Source organism: Andrena cerasifolii, chromosome 8, assembly GCF_050908995.1.
Source record: "Andrena cerasifolii isolate SP2316 chromosome 8, iyAndCera1_principal, whole genome shotgun sequence".
NCBI lineage: Eukaryota > Metazoa > Arthropoda > Insecta > Hymenoptera > Andrenidae > Andrena > Andrena cerasifolii.
Window position 1 is genome coordinate 12575875 of NC_135125.1, and position 18661 is coordinate 12594535.

Consider the following 18661-nt stretch of genomic DNA (forward strand, 5'->3'; position numbering starts at 1 on the left):
CTCGCGCTTACATCCGCTGTGAAGCGGATGAACTTTGCTCCGATGGGAGGCTGACAGCGGAGTTGTAACACGAGCGAGCGCGAGCTGGGAAATGGTGAATTGTCGAAAACGAAGAAGCACAAACGGAGGCGGCTCCTCGTTAGCCCAGCGTTCGATTACCACCGAGTCACGGCTATCGATCGAAAGACGTTATCGGTTAATTGCTCGTCTCGCAGACACGGGAACGCTGACTCGTTCCAGGCGACGTTCTCGTTTCGGCCCGGCCGATTGCCGTCGTTACGCGTAACGCGAACTGGAATCGCGCTGCGATCGAAGCAAAACGTTAGGCACCGAGAGTATCGCCGGGCTCCATCAGCCCGCGGATCGAATAATAATCCGGAAAATCGCTGCTCCCTCTCGCGAACCACGTCCACGATTCCCCGCTATTCTTCTCGGTTATTACGAGCAGCCTTGTATCTCCGGCGAATCGTCGACGAGCGTTTCGCGATCTACGAAAGTGGAGCGAGGAAAAAGGGGTCGTTTATCTTGAATATTTCTTACCGCCGAGGAGAAGTCTGCCCCGATAAAACGGTGATCCATCGAGGAGGGGCCCTTTAATCTAACAGTTGGGTACCCTTTTGTTGCAGGACGATATTGAACGGAGGAGGAGGGCCCTGGTGATTCCGAGGAGGCGAGAGAGCGTGACTGGTCGAGCGGCGTCAACGGAACGTGAGTGTTGCATTTTTCATTCGGCAAGAAACTTTTTGCGTGCGGAATTTCAGCGAAACAGCTTAGACTTCCGCGGGCTGGGACTCGTTCTGTACTCCCTTAGCTTTGGCTTTAAGAATCTCCCACGGAAACTACCCCCCGGAGCACTTCTTTTGTCATTTATCTCTCGATGAGTCGTACTTAGGAAAATTGACGCGCGTCGTTGATTTTCCTCCGGTTTAACTGTTCAAATATGCGAGAGTACGGGTTCTTCTTCCTTTACAATATCCCCGAAAGCTACGAAATCCCAGAAGTGGACAAATTGTAACGTTTAGGGCACGAAAGAGAATTTGATTTACAATTCGAACGTTGTTGATTCGGAAAACTCAGTTTCCGCGAAACACTCGGGGAAAAAGGGAGGTTTTGTGTTGAGTTACGTACTCCAGGTGGCATTCACTCGCGCCATAAACTAGTTCGCTGATCGGAACCCTTGGCGTCCCATTGCGAAGCGCGCATCAAGCTGGTCTACAAAGACGAACGGACGAACGGTGGACGAGGAATATAAGAAAGTAGAAATATCGCGAAACTGTGCAAACAAGAGGGGAATAGAAAAGTTGCCGGGGAATCAAACAAAGGGACTTGGCTAAAAGATTGTTCAAACTAAAGAGACGAAGGGAACCCGCGGAAGGACGGGAGAAGGGAGGGAGCAGGAAGACAGGGATGAAATAGGGTCGCGGGAAGGAGCCGGATGAGCGAGGGCCGGGAGAATGGGGGAAAGGGAGCGAGACGCAGGTGCTTCGAGACGAATTGCAGGAACGGCTACAGAAAAGCAGCCCTGAAGCACCTCTTTTGAGGTTCGCCTCTCCCCTCGCCCACCCTGTATCGCCAAGGGGTTGCACGTACGTCGAGTTCCAAAGGTAGCGGGTCACATTGAAGCGTCACGAGCTCGCGGAGGGTGATTCGTCAAAGACGAATGATCGCGGGCCGTGTGTGGGGTAAAAGGCGAGGCGAAACCTCACGCTGGGGGGACGTTTGATGTCACCAGCCCTCGACAAAGCTCGGTGACTGATAAGCGGAGAGAATTTTTATCCGGGCCGCGTGAAATCGACGGGGGCTGTCGATCACCGAACGCGTTCGAGCCTCCACGAGGACTCGCAGGTAATTCCGAGCCCTCGCCGAAAACCCTCGCCGCCTATAATTGGAGAAATTTGATAAATCTGAAAAATTTAGTGCAAATTGTCGACACGCCGGCGCCGCTAGCTGCTCGCACTCGTTCATCTCCGTACCTGGCAGAGCTCGCCTCTGTTACTCTCATATTCGCATAATCAGTGGCGTTAAATTACTGCCTAGGAAGTTCGGAGTAGCGGTGGTGGAATGGGAAACATAATCGAATAATGTAGTTAAACGGTTAAATAAATTTAACTCGGCTAGAGCAGGGTGGGGGGAGAGGAGCTCTAACAGTTCTCTGATTCATTTGACGTTTCTAACCGCGCGCACTAACAGGGATGATCGTTAAGGGAGCTGCCTTTATCGTTCCATTAGCGCCGGCCTGGTATACATTTTAATTAATGCCGGCATTCGTATGTACGTACGCGCGGAGAGCGTTAATTACACGTTATCGCGGCTAATTGCTTCTTAAACCTTTTTAGACGGCCACGAGCCGTAAGGGCGGACCAGGGGAAAGGAGTGTTTAAAGGAGCACGCCGACCGAACGGCTTGCACTTTCGGTTGAACATGGTTAGACGGTGGTTGAAGCCGGCTCGTGCTTATACTTTCGCGGCAACGACCCAATTACGCTTTTGCACGAGCGAACAGGTGCGCGGGGGCTGCACTCGATCGGCGAACAATGCGTATTTGCTGCGTGATAACGTGCGGAATTATTGCCCGTGCTCGCCGGCGCGGAATTCGTGGAATCGTGAACATCGAGGACGCACGTTCTAAACCTAAACGATCCGATTAATAGGCAGAGTTTAACGGTTGTTAATCGTATATCCAAGCAGCGGGGATATCGTCAAAGTGCTCGCGCAGCAGACAAGCGAATTTGCCATGGGTAGGTGGCTACGGTTAGGGGATTTAGTTGAGCCGCGAAATGAGATTCGTTATAGTAACGAGGATCGATACGTTCGCCTAATTCTTCATTATTAACTTTAATGACGTTCCGCGGGCGGTTTCGTAACGGCCGAAGAAGGCAGCGGCGACGCGGAGCAGCGGGGTCGGATTAAAAACGTGTCGATAGCCAGGCGCTCCGATTAATAGGCGCGCGACGAATCATATTGGCCGCGTGGACAACGGATATCCATTTGTCCGGGTTCGTTAATCCGTGCTCGGACGGGCACGAATTAGCAGTGTAATTACCGGCCGACGGGGCAGAAGTGAAAGAGGGCCATTTGCAAGCCATCAATCACGGACTTGCTCGTTTTTATATTCGCATCGGGCGTAACATCATAGAACGTTGATTGATATTTGCCAGTCGAACGGTCCGCTTTCTTCTTTAACATACTTCGAAGTCGCTTTCGCAACGCTCCTCGTTATGTCACTCGATTCAGGCCTTTATCGCGACACCAGGGCAATACTTTCCGGCCGAATGTCTTGCGAGTATGCAACAGCTAATTCACGCGACTCGTCCGTGGATTCGGCCCCAATTCCCTCGATCGTTTACCACCCGCCCGCTTATCTGCTCCGACTGTTCCCCGTTATTGCGATCATTACGCCGGCATAGAATTCAATCTCCTTATCGCTCGCGTTGTTGCATTCGCTTTCGGCGAGCACGAGCGGCGCTACTCTGGCCCCGGGGAGGGCGACAGGGGGTTCCGTGGTCGAGCTGGAAAGGGGGAGGGAAAATAGGCGAAAGGACGGGCGAAGGGTGGAGGAGAGGCGAGCTACGAGTCGGGTTTAAGCGAAATTGCTTTTGGCCGGAGTCCTTTCCTTGGATGTCGCGAAAAGGAGTCCCTTTAGCCTCTCGTAAACGAGATTTCACGGAGGCGCCGTGTGTGCGCGCACGTCCCCCTTTCAGCGGGCTCTCTCGTGTGCACGCATCCCTCGGAGAGGTACCGCGCGCATTCGAATGAACGGGGCGACGATTGTCCAGAAACTGTCGTCGGCGATTTAACTGAATTTTAGAACGGAGGCGCTGACGGAGTCGCTAATTCGAGCGTGGACCGCTTAATGGCTCGCAAAGTGCCGCGAATAATGCGAGGGAAACACCGTGGGGCTTTAGTCCATAGGAATATCTAGATTCTAGTGAATCTCGGGCTAGTTGTATCTATTCTCGAGATCGTTTGACAAAATCTTCGGGCGCGTAGCAGTTCGGCGTCAAGTTAAGGGGTTATACCTAGTCAGGAGGCCGAAAAGAGGCGAATGTTTGTGATTTTTTTTTGAAAAAGCGGAAGCAAATATTTTTACAGAACTTTTTGCAATTAAAAGAGCAACATTTAAAGAACATTTGGTGCTTTTTTTTGTAGAAAAATATTTGCGTTTGTAATAAGAATGCAACATCTAAGAAGCATTTTTAAGGGTAGTGAGCGGGGTATCTCAGAAACTGCTGCACCAAACTTTCTAAAATTTTGTGGGCTTATTTTTTATATAAAAATCTACTGAATGACGGAAGGATCTTTCTCAATGTATGGTTTCGATTATATCAATGAAAGATAGTTTCATGGTTATGACTAATGGGTGTTTTCGGCAATCGGAAGATTGGTGCAGTAGTTTTTGAGATGCCTTGCTCACCGTTTTTAAAAGGGCTTCTTGGATGTCGCTGTGCTTTTTTATAAGCGTAAATATTTTTCTACTCCTTTAAATCTTGCTCTTTTAAGTGCGGGGGGTTCTGTAAAAATGTATGCTTGCGCTTTTTCAAGGGGGATTCACAAGCGTCCGCCTCTTTTCTGCCTCCTGACTAGGTATAACCCCTTCAGTAGAGTCTGAAAGATAGAGACCTCGGGGATTCAGCGTTGGAGGAATCGGTTAAGGCGGTTGGCCAGCGCGCAGTGGGTTCGAGTCCCATCGCCTGAGACTCTCTTTTTCTCCTACAGTCTGACGAGATCCTCGAACGTACAACATTCGGAGGTTTTTAGCGATGCAATTTGTTGTTAACTTGGAGCGATCTAGCTTAAAATTCTGACTCGATAGACTACAGGTTCGATTCTTCCTCCATGAATTAGAGATTAGAGAACTTCTATGGATAATCTTCTAACACATCCCCTCTGCGGCAATGCGTGTTTGTTCATCAGCTTAATCTCGGGCGCTACCTTTGCCATGCACGAGCCATGCATCGTCCTATATTACGCTCGCGTGGTAGCGCATTACGCAGGCGAGTATGCGCTTTGCGGCAGGTGCATCCTGATCCGTCGGCAAACAGACCGTCGACCAGATGCGTTTGTATTAGCCGTGCACGCGCGTACACAGAGGATAATCGACAATACACCAAATTATTCGTAATGAAAGTGATTCGGCCACGGAAGGCCGCGCCGGCCTGCTGGAGCGATCGGTGGATCGATATTTGTAATTCTAAGACGCGACCCTGTTGGACGACGTTAATTAAACTCCTTGGCGACGTCGGGCTGGCTCGCAAGAGCTTCAGACGCGGGTACTTAGCGAGGCGTACTTCATTAAATCCTCTGCTCGCCATTTAAGGCGCGACGATCCTTTTAATTGAGGAAGCGTGGCAGCCGCGTTTCGCGGAACTGAATTGACCCGGACGAGCTTTGCAACACGGATTTCTGGGTGCACTTCTTGCGCTGTTGCGTGCGCTTGTGAGTGGCAGGGACAGGATCGAAGGGTCCAGATATTTGCCCGAGGCTCTGAGTTCCAAGATTTAATATCTAGACACTTATTGGACGATCAAAGCCTACTGGATGATCGATGCTGTTCCGACACGTCCGCGCAAAGTCGTAAATTACGCTAGATTATAGCGCGGTTACTGTCCGACTAACGAACGGTGGCAAAAGTCTTCGTTATGAAACTCAATTACACGCAACGATAAAATTACGCAATTAGATCCGAAGCGTTCAGCTGCCTGGCGATATTCAATTAACGGACTTTAATTGCGACGTCGTTATCACGAAAATAAATTCGAACTACAGGATCCAGTCTGGCAGTCCCTTCCACCGTATCTTGTGCCCACAGATTTTTTATCGCTGGCCGGTGGAAAACGTTGCGTTTCTCGCAGCGGTGTTCGAGTTCGTTTTCTTCGGTGATTCGAACGTTTCCAGGTTTGATAGCGTGGCAACATTCCGAGCAGCGTTTTCGCGAATCGAAAAACGTCGAATGGTATTTTGTCGTCCAATTTTCCAGCAGAATCGTCAGTTATTATCGACGGGAACACGGTGGAGCGAGGCACAGAACGCGACGTGTTTATAATCACGATGTATTCGCGCGAATTGTTTGCCGCGGGAGATAGTCTCGCTTCGGATAAGCGTTCGTTGCTCGTTATAATCATCGCCTTTAACGGTGAATCACGATTATGTCGCGTAACCGCTCGCGTCGGAGCGATCCTGTATTCGGAAGCGAACCCCGCGAGAGCATCGCTCGCGCGTTTTCTAGCCTCGATTTCTAGCGGCGCGGAAAACTGTTCGTGGAATAATTAATCCTGAAAAGTTGCTCTCAAGGCGAAACTCTGCGTTCCAACAGGTGCAGCGCAATTCGAATTCATTCTATCGACTAGGTATTAGATAAAGTTCGTCCGTCGAGTCTTGGTAAATTTCTGAATTTAATCCCAAACTTTTCCTATCAAAGGGTTGCTGCTTGAGGTTTCACGGAAGCAAGCGTTCCACGCGGAGAGTAGTGGAAACGCTTCTGTTTCCCACGTCGCGACAAAAGTTCAGTCTTCTCCCCTTTGGCATCCATGCTGGCGAGCGCGGGAGCACCGCTGAAAAAGAAGAAAGCATGGTGTAACTGTAATAGTTAGGATGCCCCAGCGATCCTCACTTTTCTCTCTGATTCGCGCGAGTCGTTGCGCCGAGTATCGCGGTGGAATTTCGCCGAGCATTCTTCGGAACGTTCATCCCGCCGTCGGGCGAGTGATCGAGATCCTTCGCATAATTGGTCTCCGTTTCAAAGAATTAAAAATTTACATATTCCTATGAAACGTAGATTAAAATCCACATCTCCCTCAGCGAGATGAAAGAATCTATAATTGCACTACATTTGACGTTCTTCGATTACCATTCCAATTGTCGGAACTCGAAGCCCTTCGTTCCCGCGAACAAACACGGGCCGTAGGCCGGGAGTCGCCTCTTATCGACGCAACGAACGTCCGTTCTGTTGATTGAAAAATTCGATTTCCGCGTCTAAAAGTGGGGGGAGGGTAGCTTCGCGCGGAACGTTGCCAATTAAAGTGACCATCGCGCTTCTTCGAGCGAAGAGAGGCAGATTTGATTTCCGAACGTCTGTTGCCAGTCACCGAGGCGAGCGAAGGTGAACGAGCTCCAATTAGCACCTACAATTATCCAGCCACCTGCTCTCGCTACCCGCGCCACCACAATCGATGGAGCTGAAAGGCGGGAAATCGTGACGAAAGAGCGCGGGTATCGGAAGCCATGGGTGAAGTGCGCTCGCAATGTCGCGTTCGTTAATCGGCGCCGCGGGGAAAGGACCCGAGAGGGAGGGGGCAGCAATTAGCATAGCTTTTCGTCAGAAAAGTCGCAGTTGGGAAACTGCGGGGCCGGAGTCTCGCTCGACCGAGAGTGTCTAACGGGTGACCCGAATTCCGAGAATAGTCCGCGGTGTATAGAAATGAAACGATGCGCGCGAGGGTGCAGCGTTTCGTGCATAGTAATGCGTACGTGGCGCTTGGACGCGTTCGTGCCTGGTTAGAGTAATTAGAATGCATTCTTCGACAGCCTCAAAAGACGAATTCCCTTATCTCCGCACGTCCGCGGCGTCGCGAGACTAATAAATGCGCGAAGTGCCGGGGCCCCGCTATATCATCTCTGATACCGTTTTCATAGCCTCGTAATTCGCGCTGCTTCTACGCGACTCCGAGCTCGGCCGTAGTTTTTCCCCGATTCCGTTTTCAACGCGAGGTTTTGTATGCGCCGCCACGCGGGACTATTGCGGATTAATCGAGCAGCGAAATTACCGTACACGGCGAGGAGAATACGACCCCAGCCGCGTGTGTTTGGGGCCGCGTAACGGATGATCCGCATACCATGGGGTCTTACAATAAAGCGACCGGGAAGTCGAGTCGACTGATGCACGCGAGAATGCGTCCTCCGGCGTGGAATGATTTATGCACTTGCACGCGTCGCCTCGCGCTGATTACACCTTTCCACCGACCCCGACGCCCCTGGGTTTTGTCTGGTTGCTAGCGTTCTTTCGGCGCCCCACCTCGCTTCCTTTCATTACTCGCTAATCGCCGCAGAAGGTTATCCAGGATATTTCGTGTACAAACTCCCCGAATAATCGGGATTCCATCCGCCCTGTGCATCGCGCTCTTTAGAAATTTACCCCACCTGCGAATTTTCCCGGCTATCGTTCCGCCATCAGCGCAGTAAATCCACCGGGTAACCGTGACCGCAATTTATATTTCAAATTGCACGTTCGCGATCGCTCAGAATTACCATGAACAGAGGCAATTGCAGTACAAGCGAGCGCGGACGATCGCGGTATGTATCGACCTTCGAGCGAGCTCCGTCCGCGGCACGGGATGGCAGAGAGTCTCGATTACGGCTAATACACTTGATTAGCCGGTCTATTGACCGTCCAAAGGATGCGCCCGGAGTTTGTACGCGTTCGGCGTAGCGACAGTTTAAGACCACAGGGCTTCTCCCGGCGTTACAACCGCGGCTTAATCGTTCGGAATAATTGGAAAGCCGCGAGGAAGCTGGCCGAAGGAGTCACGGGCGGATACGCGACGTTTCTCTTTCGCACGATCCGCGACCGATGATCAGAAAAGCGTGGCCACCCGAGAGATCTCTCGCCTATTTCTCGCGACGATGATTCGCCTAGCGACTTTCGATCGCACCTCGATGGCTGCGCTTGATAATTAGCAATTAACGTCCATAATGGGTCGTTGCAACGGGCTGGCTTCGTGTCCATGCGTGCGTCTAGTTGATCTAGAGTAGGGTGCATTATCCTACCATAACATGGCCCGCCTATAATTAGGGCAGCCCTCGTCGGTAGGTATATTGTTTACGTGACATATAGTTGCTCGTACGCCACGAAGGACTAGCTCATTTGCGCTCATTCACAAAACTAATCGCGAAAGTAATACCTGCGCCGAGATTCAATGATAGTGAAGCAATAACTTCGAAGCAGTAAGTTTCGTTTATCAGCGAACGTCTGGTTGAAACAACTTGCCAGAGGTTCGATCCACGCGCACCTCTTTCAGAAACCGATCGATGGGGCTTGTATTCGATAAGCTTATCGATGAACATGATAACTCAACTATGTGGTACACGTTGCATGAATTAACGTCAACCAGGAAGCCACCCGCGAAGCCGCATCCTTCTGAGATGCACGGACGAAGTTCGTGTAGGAAATAGGATCTAGGTCTTCCGACTTTAACAGGACACTCGTAATTATACAACGTACTGATCCTAGTCGTTAAATAATACGCTGTCCGTATCAATCGGACACACGCATTAATCTTCATACACGCCGGCAGTAATGACAGATGGAAAGTGGATCGATAAGAGATGAATCATTGATAGGAACGACCGCAACTGTTCGATAACGCTTCTGCATTGAGAAACGGTCGGCTGGCTATTAAGGGGACATTCTACTCACTCGGTCGAAAAATCCGCCACTTCTCGCTGATGGTTTTTGTAATGAAATACACACTTAACGTTTTCGAATTTCTGGGGGTATATTCTACCACTCTTGAAATACAAGAACAAATCTTTGTTGTTTGTTTGTTTTACTTGTTTACTTAAATATTTCGCAGTGAAGTTGGCGTTTTCAGAATTGCTGGCGGTTGAAATTTCGAGCGACTGGATCATCGGAAATAAAAGAACCAAACATATTTTTAATTTGCAGGAATATGGCTATCTCGCTAACCACAAATATCTTAAGATTTTTTAATATTTTCCCACATTTTATACCTATTAAACAGAGAAGAAATGCCCTTTTCAGTACTTTCAACTTTGATCGACTCCCATTTTAATAATTTTGGTTCAAAATTGTTCTTACGTGGAAAGCGAGATAACCATACTCCTTCGAATTAGAAATATGTTTGGTTATTTTATTTCCGATGATCCAGTCGTCCGAAATTTCACTGCGAAATATTTATGTAAACAAATGAAATAAACAAACAGCAAAGATTTTATCTTGTATTTCAAGAGAGGTAGAATATACCCCTAGAAATTCGAAAACGTTAAGTATTTATTTCATTATAAAAACCATCGCCGAAAAGTGACCGATTTTTCGGCCGACAGACTACAATGTCCCCTTAAGTATTAACCTGCAAAAGTTACGATAGGCAAGCAACATGGAGGCTCTTCTTCAGCAAGAGAAATAGAAATCATTTAAACTTGCATTCGAATTCATGTTTCTTTTAAAGGAATTCTAGACTCGACGCTAGTTCTTATTGCAGCCTGATCGCACTGCGGGAATGCGAAGAAATCATTCGCGTGCAAAAGGGACGTTACTCGAGGCTAAAAGCTATCGTACATCTCAGAATGACGTACACTTCCATCTAACTGAATTGCTCAGCCACTGTTGTGCCGCACTTCGAGAAGATAGGATTATCGCAACGAGGAGGTAAATTTTCCACAATTGAATGCGCTCGCTGTTTTATTAAAAACACAACGGGCAGGTTCGTTGCGCAGATTTTTATTCGAATCGCAATCTGTCGGAACGGAAGCTTTATCGAGGGCGAAAATGCGCGTTTCGCTGTGTGTTTCCACAAAAGTGCCAGTTAATGGATCGCTTCGGCCGGGGACGAATTTTATTCGGCAATTTTCGCGGCAGGAAATTATTAATTTTTGTCGAGCTCCACCGCCGCGCCCGCAACATTGATGAAAAAGCGAACGACGGGAAAAGGGACACTGCCGAGGCAGCGATCGCTTCCTTCCACGAGGATATTGCCCCATGAGCGAGGGGTAACACTGTTCCACTTCCATTCTTGTCGATCAGGATATACTGCGCCTCGCATAAACGTCGTTTATCTCACGTTTACGGCGCAATCTCATTGCAGCCCGCGCCAAATTCTAATTAACGAGCGTCGAACATTGAAATTCAGACGGAACGAGCTCCGCGGAGTAACGTTGGTAGCCGATATACCAGCAATTTCGATAAACGAGCTTTGCAGCACGAGGTATGGACGATTCTCTCGTTAATACAATTTTCAGCCAACAAGCCCGGCGCGGAAATTGTTGTTCAACTGTTGCAGTGCATCGCGCGCTCAATGGATTTGTAAAACATATAAAGCGCCTCGTACAAATGGAATTATTCTCACAGAGTATTTCCCATCGGGCGTCTGAATAGCGCCTCGTCGCCGCGCGGAGGGAAGTGGAAAATTATGCGAGTAAAGTATCGCGGATGCATCCGTAATCGACAGCCGGACAATAAGCCTCGCTCGTCGATATTTCAAGCGGACCCTACGCATCGACTGACAGACTTTGAAGAGGGGCGATCGCATGGTTTGCAGATGAAATTCGGGTCTCGTGTACCGGCACGCTCCCTCCATCCGCCGTCGTTTTCTGCTGGTGATTTATCGTGGTCAGCCGCATGATATACGTTTCTTCGAATAAAAATTATCGTTTCCTCGCGGTGGCCCTGGGAAATCCCTGGTCGTCCAGGTGACATTTCCGTGTCGCGGAAACCGTGAAACGAATAATGCAGCAGCAGGATGAGACTCCGAGGAACCATTTCGTCGTAATGTCGTCGGTCTTCTATGACTAACTGTCTTCACACGAAACGTAAGAATTTGTTATCCCGGTCGATCGGAATACACGTCATCGCAGCTTCTTCTTCAAGTGGTTCAGCTCTTTATTTGCACGTTCCAGTTGATTCGAGAGAAGCTTCCATTTGTCTCTGGTTCTACCAGTAAATACCCCATATCCCGCGACACGATCCGACAGTATTTTGTCTCCGATTCTCATCCCCGTTTTATGATCGAGAAGCAGTCGTCGACCCCGGCGATACGTTTCGGATATCCATCCAGGCAACTCGGGGTTAACTATCGATAGGACGGCAATAGAGCTGTGCTAGGTACGTCGATATTTCGACTCGGTCCCGTGCGCATCGAACGTCAGGGTTTGACGGAGGGTCCGTCATACGACGTACTCCATGATAGCTGGATTTTATGCACTGCCGCGTATTCCCCATTTCGCCTATTTCCTGGATGCGTTGTAATCGCGGTGCTGCCGTGATGCACGTTCCTCGATGATCGATGGTGTTCATAACGCCGACGCTCGGCGCCGCGTCGAGTGGCAAATGATGTACCTTGATTACCGAACCGGGGATATAAATCGTAATTCCACCTCTTCTCGGCTCTAAGCTACTATTTCGTTTTACCCAACGCTGCGGCGTCGCCGTGTTCCCGGTGCCTTTTTTATAGCCATTACAAGCCCTAAAACTATCGAAGCTCAGAATTCTGATGCAGGGTGATATCCATCCCCGCTGAGCCACGCCAAGCGAACCGCTCGATTTAATTACCAAAAAGTGTTCCCGCTGATCGCGTCCGATTAAATCAGCCTACCGTCGGGGCGTGTTTTCGCCAGGGGTTTCATCAGTTCCCCAGTATGCGCCGGGTTAACCGCGGTGTTCGTAATTCAAAGCCGGAGCGAGTTACACGCGGTGCCGGGCGATTACGCTCCCGTTACACCGATTTTCATCGTCAGGAGACAAAGAGGGGCTCCGGGAGTCTACCGCGCGCGGGGGTGTGCTCCCTCGTAATTTTCACTTTCCACGGTGCACCGGCGCGGTCCCACATTTCACGATACGAGATGAGAGTGCAAATGAAGAGAAAGGGATCGCGCTGAAAATTCTTGGCACGGGAATGTCGTGGAAATTTAGGATGCCCTTCCAGCGAGTCCTTTGTGGAGGATCACGAGGCTCGTTCATCGCTACGATTCCATTCTGCAATTTGTATTTTATTATTATCTGTTTCCTCTTTTACGCCTCGCGAAACTTTGCGCTAGGCGATCTAGAATATTCTAGGATATGGGGTTGGAAGAGGTTGGAAATTTTGTCAGGAATTATGACTTCCCCCGAGTCTCTTACGCAAGTGCATTTGCATGCATCCAGCGATGCACAGCGGAGACGATGTACCCCCTTCGGTGGCTTCACTCTTCACGGTGTACCGATCAGAAATTCTAATAGAAATGCTTTCCTCATTCGCCGGTCGACGCGGTGAAAGCTACTGCGTCAATTTCCCCCTTAGCATAGTAATTCGCAATTAGAATTGCTTTTCGCGAAAACACGGAGTCAGAGGAAGCCTCTTAAAGCCGTGTTCGCGAGCGGCGGGCTCTGCAGTTTCCTGGAGAAAGTTCCGCGCGATCGTTTTCGATTCTTCGACGTCGGCGGGGCCTCCACCCCTCCGGAAAGTTTGCAGTTGCTGCGTGCGCCCCTGCAACCCTCGCCCGGCGCAAGTTCGCCTCGCGTTTTGCGCTTCTGCCTTCTCGACGGACGCGATTACCCGCTCCGATTGTTCAATTATACGCGTCCGTGTTTTCCGAAGCGCCTCGCTGAGCAGGCAGACGCGTGTCGGCAAGCTCGATTCAGTTCTTTTCTAAAGTTTCGGCGGAGATACGTGGAAAATTTCAATGGCAACGTGGAAACGTAACATTGACGCTGAGAATTCACCCTGACGTCTCAAACCGTGCGTGGAGCAGACAAATTAGATCACGATGCCATGAAAGTTTTCTTTAAAAATGCAAGAATTTCCCCAGTCAGCTTCCCAGGTGCTTATCGAGGGTGACCCGAAATTTGTCCAAGTGGCTGAGGTTAAAACTCTCCAAGTTTCGCCGAGAATTTCACCCCCCGCGAGTTTGGATAGCACTTTGCGCTACCGTCTTCCGTAATTTGCACTTATAATTACCGAGACCGTTTCCGCTAGTTAGCGTAGTCTCGGCTGGTGGCGTAGGAGGTCTTGTTAAAAGTCGCTCAGCGCGATTACTCTCGTCTCGTAACAGCGGTTGTCCCGCTAATAAATCTGTTTGCATTATCCTCGCCTCCTAATCCGTTCCTCTTTGTTTCGTATTAAATCCAGCCCCTCGTTCCCCCTTTATCCCGCGCAAATAACGAATCGGGCTTCCGAGGATTTAGTCCTCGATTTTTTCCGAGCGTTGCGACTTCGCGATTTAATTAAATCTCTCATTCCGTCTGATGCTTTTCATCATCTCGGGACGGCATTGCTTCTTTGCACAGCGATATCTCGTCTTCCTGGAGCGTGAGCTATTTTAAGGCTTCTTCTATTTCAAGTAGTAGGTACGAGCTATTTCAGGCAAGGTCGTATCTCCTATTCCAAGCGGTAGGTTGGTATGCACTACGTCCTTTAGCTAGGGAGTTACTCAACGACGTACGGAGAGGCGTAAACGCGACGCGAGCCGGTCTGAATCTCTAAATATTCCACGGGAATGATTCATATCGCACGGAAGCGTGCCCATCGGCTTTCACCACTTTCAACATTTTTCCTGCAGTTCGCCGCGCATCAGCCAGGGGATCGTTAGGTTCGCGTCATCGAAAGGAGCCTAATGGCTCGAGGAATCGAAACTTCTGAAGTTCCGCTCGTGGTCTCGCACTTAGAAGCGAACCCTACCCGTTCGCAGGAGTTCCGACTGAAAAAGTGCACATAGGGACCGCTTTCTCGATTTTCTTAACGCCTCACTGTGCTAATTGAATTCTCCGTCGAGTCGTTGCTGGTAATTAGCAGTGTCCCAGGTACGAAGCGAGCCGAAGTGGATTCGACAAAGTACTTTAACGAAAAAGGAAATTGAACTGCAGTCGAACGATCGAAGGAAGCAGAATTTAATGGCACCTCTGTGTCGGGCAGCTTTTGCATATAAGAATCGCCATGCATAGTCGACAGCTTTCACGCGAATATGCAAATTTCATCGATCTAATCAAATTCGACGGGCAGTATTGTTTGATCATAGCACTCTGCCTTTTATGGCTCTCTCTTTGCATGCATTTCCCATCCGGCAGACACGAGAGAGAGGTATCGCTTTGTGCTCCCTTCGATCGTGGCACACGTAATGCGTTCAATCCTTGGGACGCCGTAAAAACACGTACGAATAGGTTTCGCTTGTAAAACAGGGCCCTGGGAGATCTGTATAGTGGCTTTGACATCTGCCGCACGAATACGAGCTCCTTTCCCTCGGAAAGTAGCAGTTTTAAGTGTCCTCGTAAGATTTCCCTCTGTTACGTTGCATCTTTGCAGGCCAGGCAATGCTTCCTGGTCATTCGGTCTATGAAAACTCGTCTCTTTAATAGCACTGGACATTTTTAATCACCTCCGGGCTAATAACTCTGCCTGATGCTCGTTTAACAGAACTCGGTAGATCGTGCAATATGATAGCGATTTGTGTGGTTCAGGGGCACCGAAAACTTTCGAGTTTCAATGCGCCTGCATTGTCTGAAAGTTGCGAGGGATGATTTTCCGGGTCATGAATAAATGCCTCCCCCCGTAAGCGTTACCCACTGGCGAACTTCTCGAAATCTGTAACCAGGTCAACTTGCCCTGGCTACTTCCATCTGGGGTTCTTTGATCTTCAAACAACTATTCTAGGCGAATGAAAAGAACTGGAGTTCTTTGAGCAATCACCGCAGGAAAGGAATAGAAGTGCTCCGTAGCTTCTAGGGAACATTCCAATTCCTCTAAAATCCCACAAGGTAGTTGTTTTAATACTCGCGAGGCAGAAATTAGGCTCGTATTAGTCAGCCACTCGTCACTTGTCAAATAATTTGCAAGCTTTCCGAGTTGATGAATATTTATTGTTTGATTCGAACGGTGCACGATGGTGCCTTAACGCGCGAACGTTCTCGTCTTCGTCCTCTTTCACAGAGCGCGACGAAGTTTCGGCCGCGATAACACCGGAAGATAAATGAAGCGACAAACGGGCGTGCTAGGGGATTCGAGGGGCGCTGAAAGTTTTCGCGGTTCGTCACGCTGAAAGCTCTCCTCGCGACGGGTCAAAGGGTAAGCAACCCCTACTCGACAGACGAAAGCTGGACTTTCCAGCGGTGCCTCTCTCCTAATGGCGCTGGGTGTCCCTTGATTTATTCGCTTTGGAAGCTCGAGCGACCCTCGCGAAATCGATGTTACACGCGTGATTTATCCCTAAAGCGACCGTTCCGCGTCAGGGTCGCTGTAAACGGAAGGGTTGGCAGGAGCGTGGATATTCACGAGACTCCCCGAGATATTATTATCGTCCAGGACTTCTCGCCATCGGGATGGGAAATGGAAACGTAACGCGGTGGTATCTGACGATTTCCATGGAAAGTTTCAGAGGTGAACAGGATGCAAGCGCGACTCGAAGCTTGTCCTTTCCCTTAACGAAAGTTTTTCCCGTTAAAACGAAGATTAATTCGGCGAACGGCTCGGTACGCTTCCCCGAAGCGGAGGAAATTAATGGTAATCCGTCTGTCGGATGTACGTCTTTGATTAATCGAAAGAAATCACAGTACGGGGTAGCGGGGCAAGAAAACTTTCGGGGTGATTTATCGTTTTGTGTCCGAGCGAAGGGATTCGGTCCATCGTATCAGAAATTTCTTTCGTTCCACGGCGTAATGTACGGTTCTTACGCGGCAAACAGTCGTTTCGCTCGTTTCCGTGTAAAAGTTCACGCTGGTTAATTGTGACGTTTTAACGCCCGCGTTCTAAGCAATCGTCCGTTACTTTTCGTTCCAAAAAAGTGAATACCATTAGGCGCGAATGTTAGCAGACTTGTCCCGCGAAATGCATCGCAGCAGGAACGACGCTATGAAAGGGAACTTCTCAGCAGCCCGACAAACGTTTACGATAATACAAATTGGTCATTTCCGTCGAGGCAGTGCCGCGCGCGGGGAACAAAGGGCTCGTTATAAATTTCACCTGCTTTAAATTAATCGCTTTACCGAATTCATGAAATACCCAAACGTTTCTGCCTGGTCCTTTCAAGTAAATCAGGGGACAAAGACGGGATTCCTGTAATCGCAATTAATTAAAAGTTAGTCCAGCGTGCTGAGTAACGCGTATATTATGCCACCGTTACTTGCTCGACTCGAGACGCTTGTGGGTTACGGACTTCGCTTGCACAGTTCAGGAAGGAATTCCTTCTTTTCAAGAGTAGGCACGGAAAATGGCAAAAGATATTGCAATCTTAAAAGGGGACTGTGCGACAAATAAATACTCTTAAATTCCACGACTAACTCCTGCTTAGATGAAGCTCTCTCCTCGTGTTTCTATAATCTTCTCGAATCCATTTTCTATTACATAATCACGCGAAGATGATGGATTAAACTGGGGGTCAATTTGCGAGATGATATTTTACGCCAGCGTGCTATAGAGCTTCGCAGCGAACCGGGGGATGGTTTTAACGGTGGATTTGATGGATTCCATAACACGCGTAATAAGCTCGCGCTCTAAAATAATCCCGTGCTCGCGAGGCCGTGAAGCGGATACTACGAGCGCGAAGGTTTGAATCGCGTTTCATTAGACCTCGCTCCGGTAGGCACCAGCAAGACGTCGCTGATGCTGCTGTAGACACAATGTCACTCTGCGATGATTTTCTATCGCGATGCCGAGCCCCATAATTTCGCGGGAGCATCGCGAAAGCTGCTTACAGCGTGGATCGTCCCCGACACGCGTGGATCGAAAGTTTACACGGCAGCCGGGTCGTATCGCTGTAATTTCATTCAGCCGAATCAATGATTCGTAAACAATGATACAGCTTTATCGCGCTCGCCGACGCCCGGGGAATGAATACATTATGCATGAGAGAGACAGGGTTGGCCCTATTGTTCAGCGACAAAACAGGGAGCGCGGGTGGCTAAGAACGCGAGCAAACAACTTTTGTCGTCACAAGTCGCGAGTGAAAGCGCGCCTCGTCGTTTCGGTTAAACCGACTTCTGTCGAATTTGGTAGGCACCGATTGTTAAGAGAATCTATAGATACATGGGATCAATCGAAGGGAATTGCTATTTCGACGACACAGTCGCGAATCAGCGCTGCATCAGCGACGGGAGTGGGTTAAATCTGCTTTCCGTAACGTTCGAGACGAGAGTCGATGGGAAATGGTAGAAAAGCTGTTCCAGCTCGTTTGGATTTTATTATCTTTTCCAGCGGCATTGTTCCTTAATTCTCTGAAGCGACTGGGAGCCTTTTGTTTGGCCAGCTTTATGGACGTTTTTACACAGTTGGAGGGAGAGCAAGAGTCGCGGCATTAAGGTTCCATTAACGTGATTAGATGGACCGAGGCGGAGGAGCGTGTCCTTTCCCTAATGCTCGTTTTATCCCGTTTAAAAGAACTCTCGGCGGTCTTTCAGCTCTCCCTCGAAATTTCCGAAAGTTTGCTTTCAAAGCAGCCCGTAGAAGCTTCCTTCATCTCTGCGCGGCTTCTGGTCGCCTTTCCCGCGTCAGAGGGCCCGAGTTAAGGAGACCTCCATTGGGTTTCATGTCGCGGGTGCTCCGCACTCGATAAATATCGCCGCTGAGAAGACATCCAGTTCCATGCGCCGGACAGTTGCAGTCCCTAAGAGACTATTCCCCGCGATCGTCCAATTTCCATTCGTCAGCATCTGCAGCGGCGATAAAACCTGCGAATTTCCTCCTCACGGCGCGCGACATCGAGTAAACGCCACAGTTTAAATTCTTAGAGCTCCCCGAACGTTTCCTCGTGTCCCCACGAAAGGGACTGAATCTCCTCTCTGTTACCTTCCTGAGAATAAAACACTGCCACCTTCGCGAACCACCTCCGATTCAAACTTCCGCTTGGAGACATTCGCCCGAATCGCTGACAGGGAAATTTCACAAATCATCGAGCTCCTCGGCCCCCGTGATCCATCGACAGCTGGTTTCCCAGCGGGAGCAGCCTTCTCGACGGAACGAGCTTAC

The 18661-nt window shown here is 49.5% G+C and overlaps 1 protein-coding gene across 2 annotated transcripts in view; it reads left to right on the forward strand.

Annotated features, from left to right (window-relative positions):
* Tpst (tyrosylprotein sulfotransferase) overlaps positions 1–18661 on the forward strand; it is a 121113-nt gene that overhangs the window by 24702 nt on the left and 77750 nt on the right. For both annotated transcript variants that reach the window (XM_076819066.1, XM_076819065.1), the window contains exon 2: positions 627–708. The gene's annotated coding sequence lies outside the window, so the exon portion shown is untranslated. The remainder of the gene's footprint in view (positions 1–626; positions 709–18661) is intronic.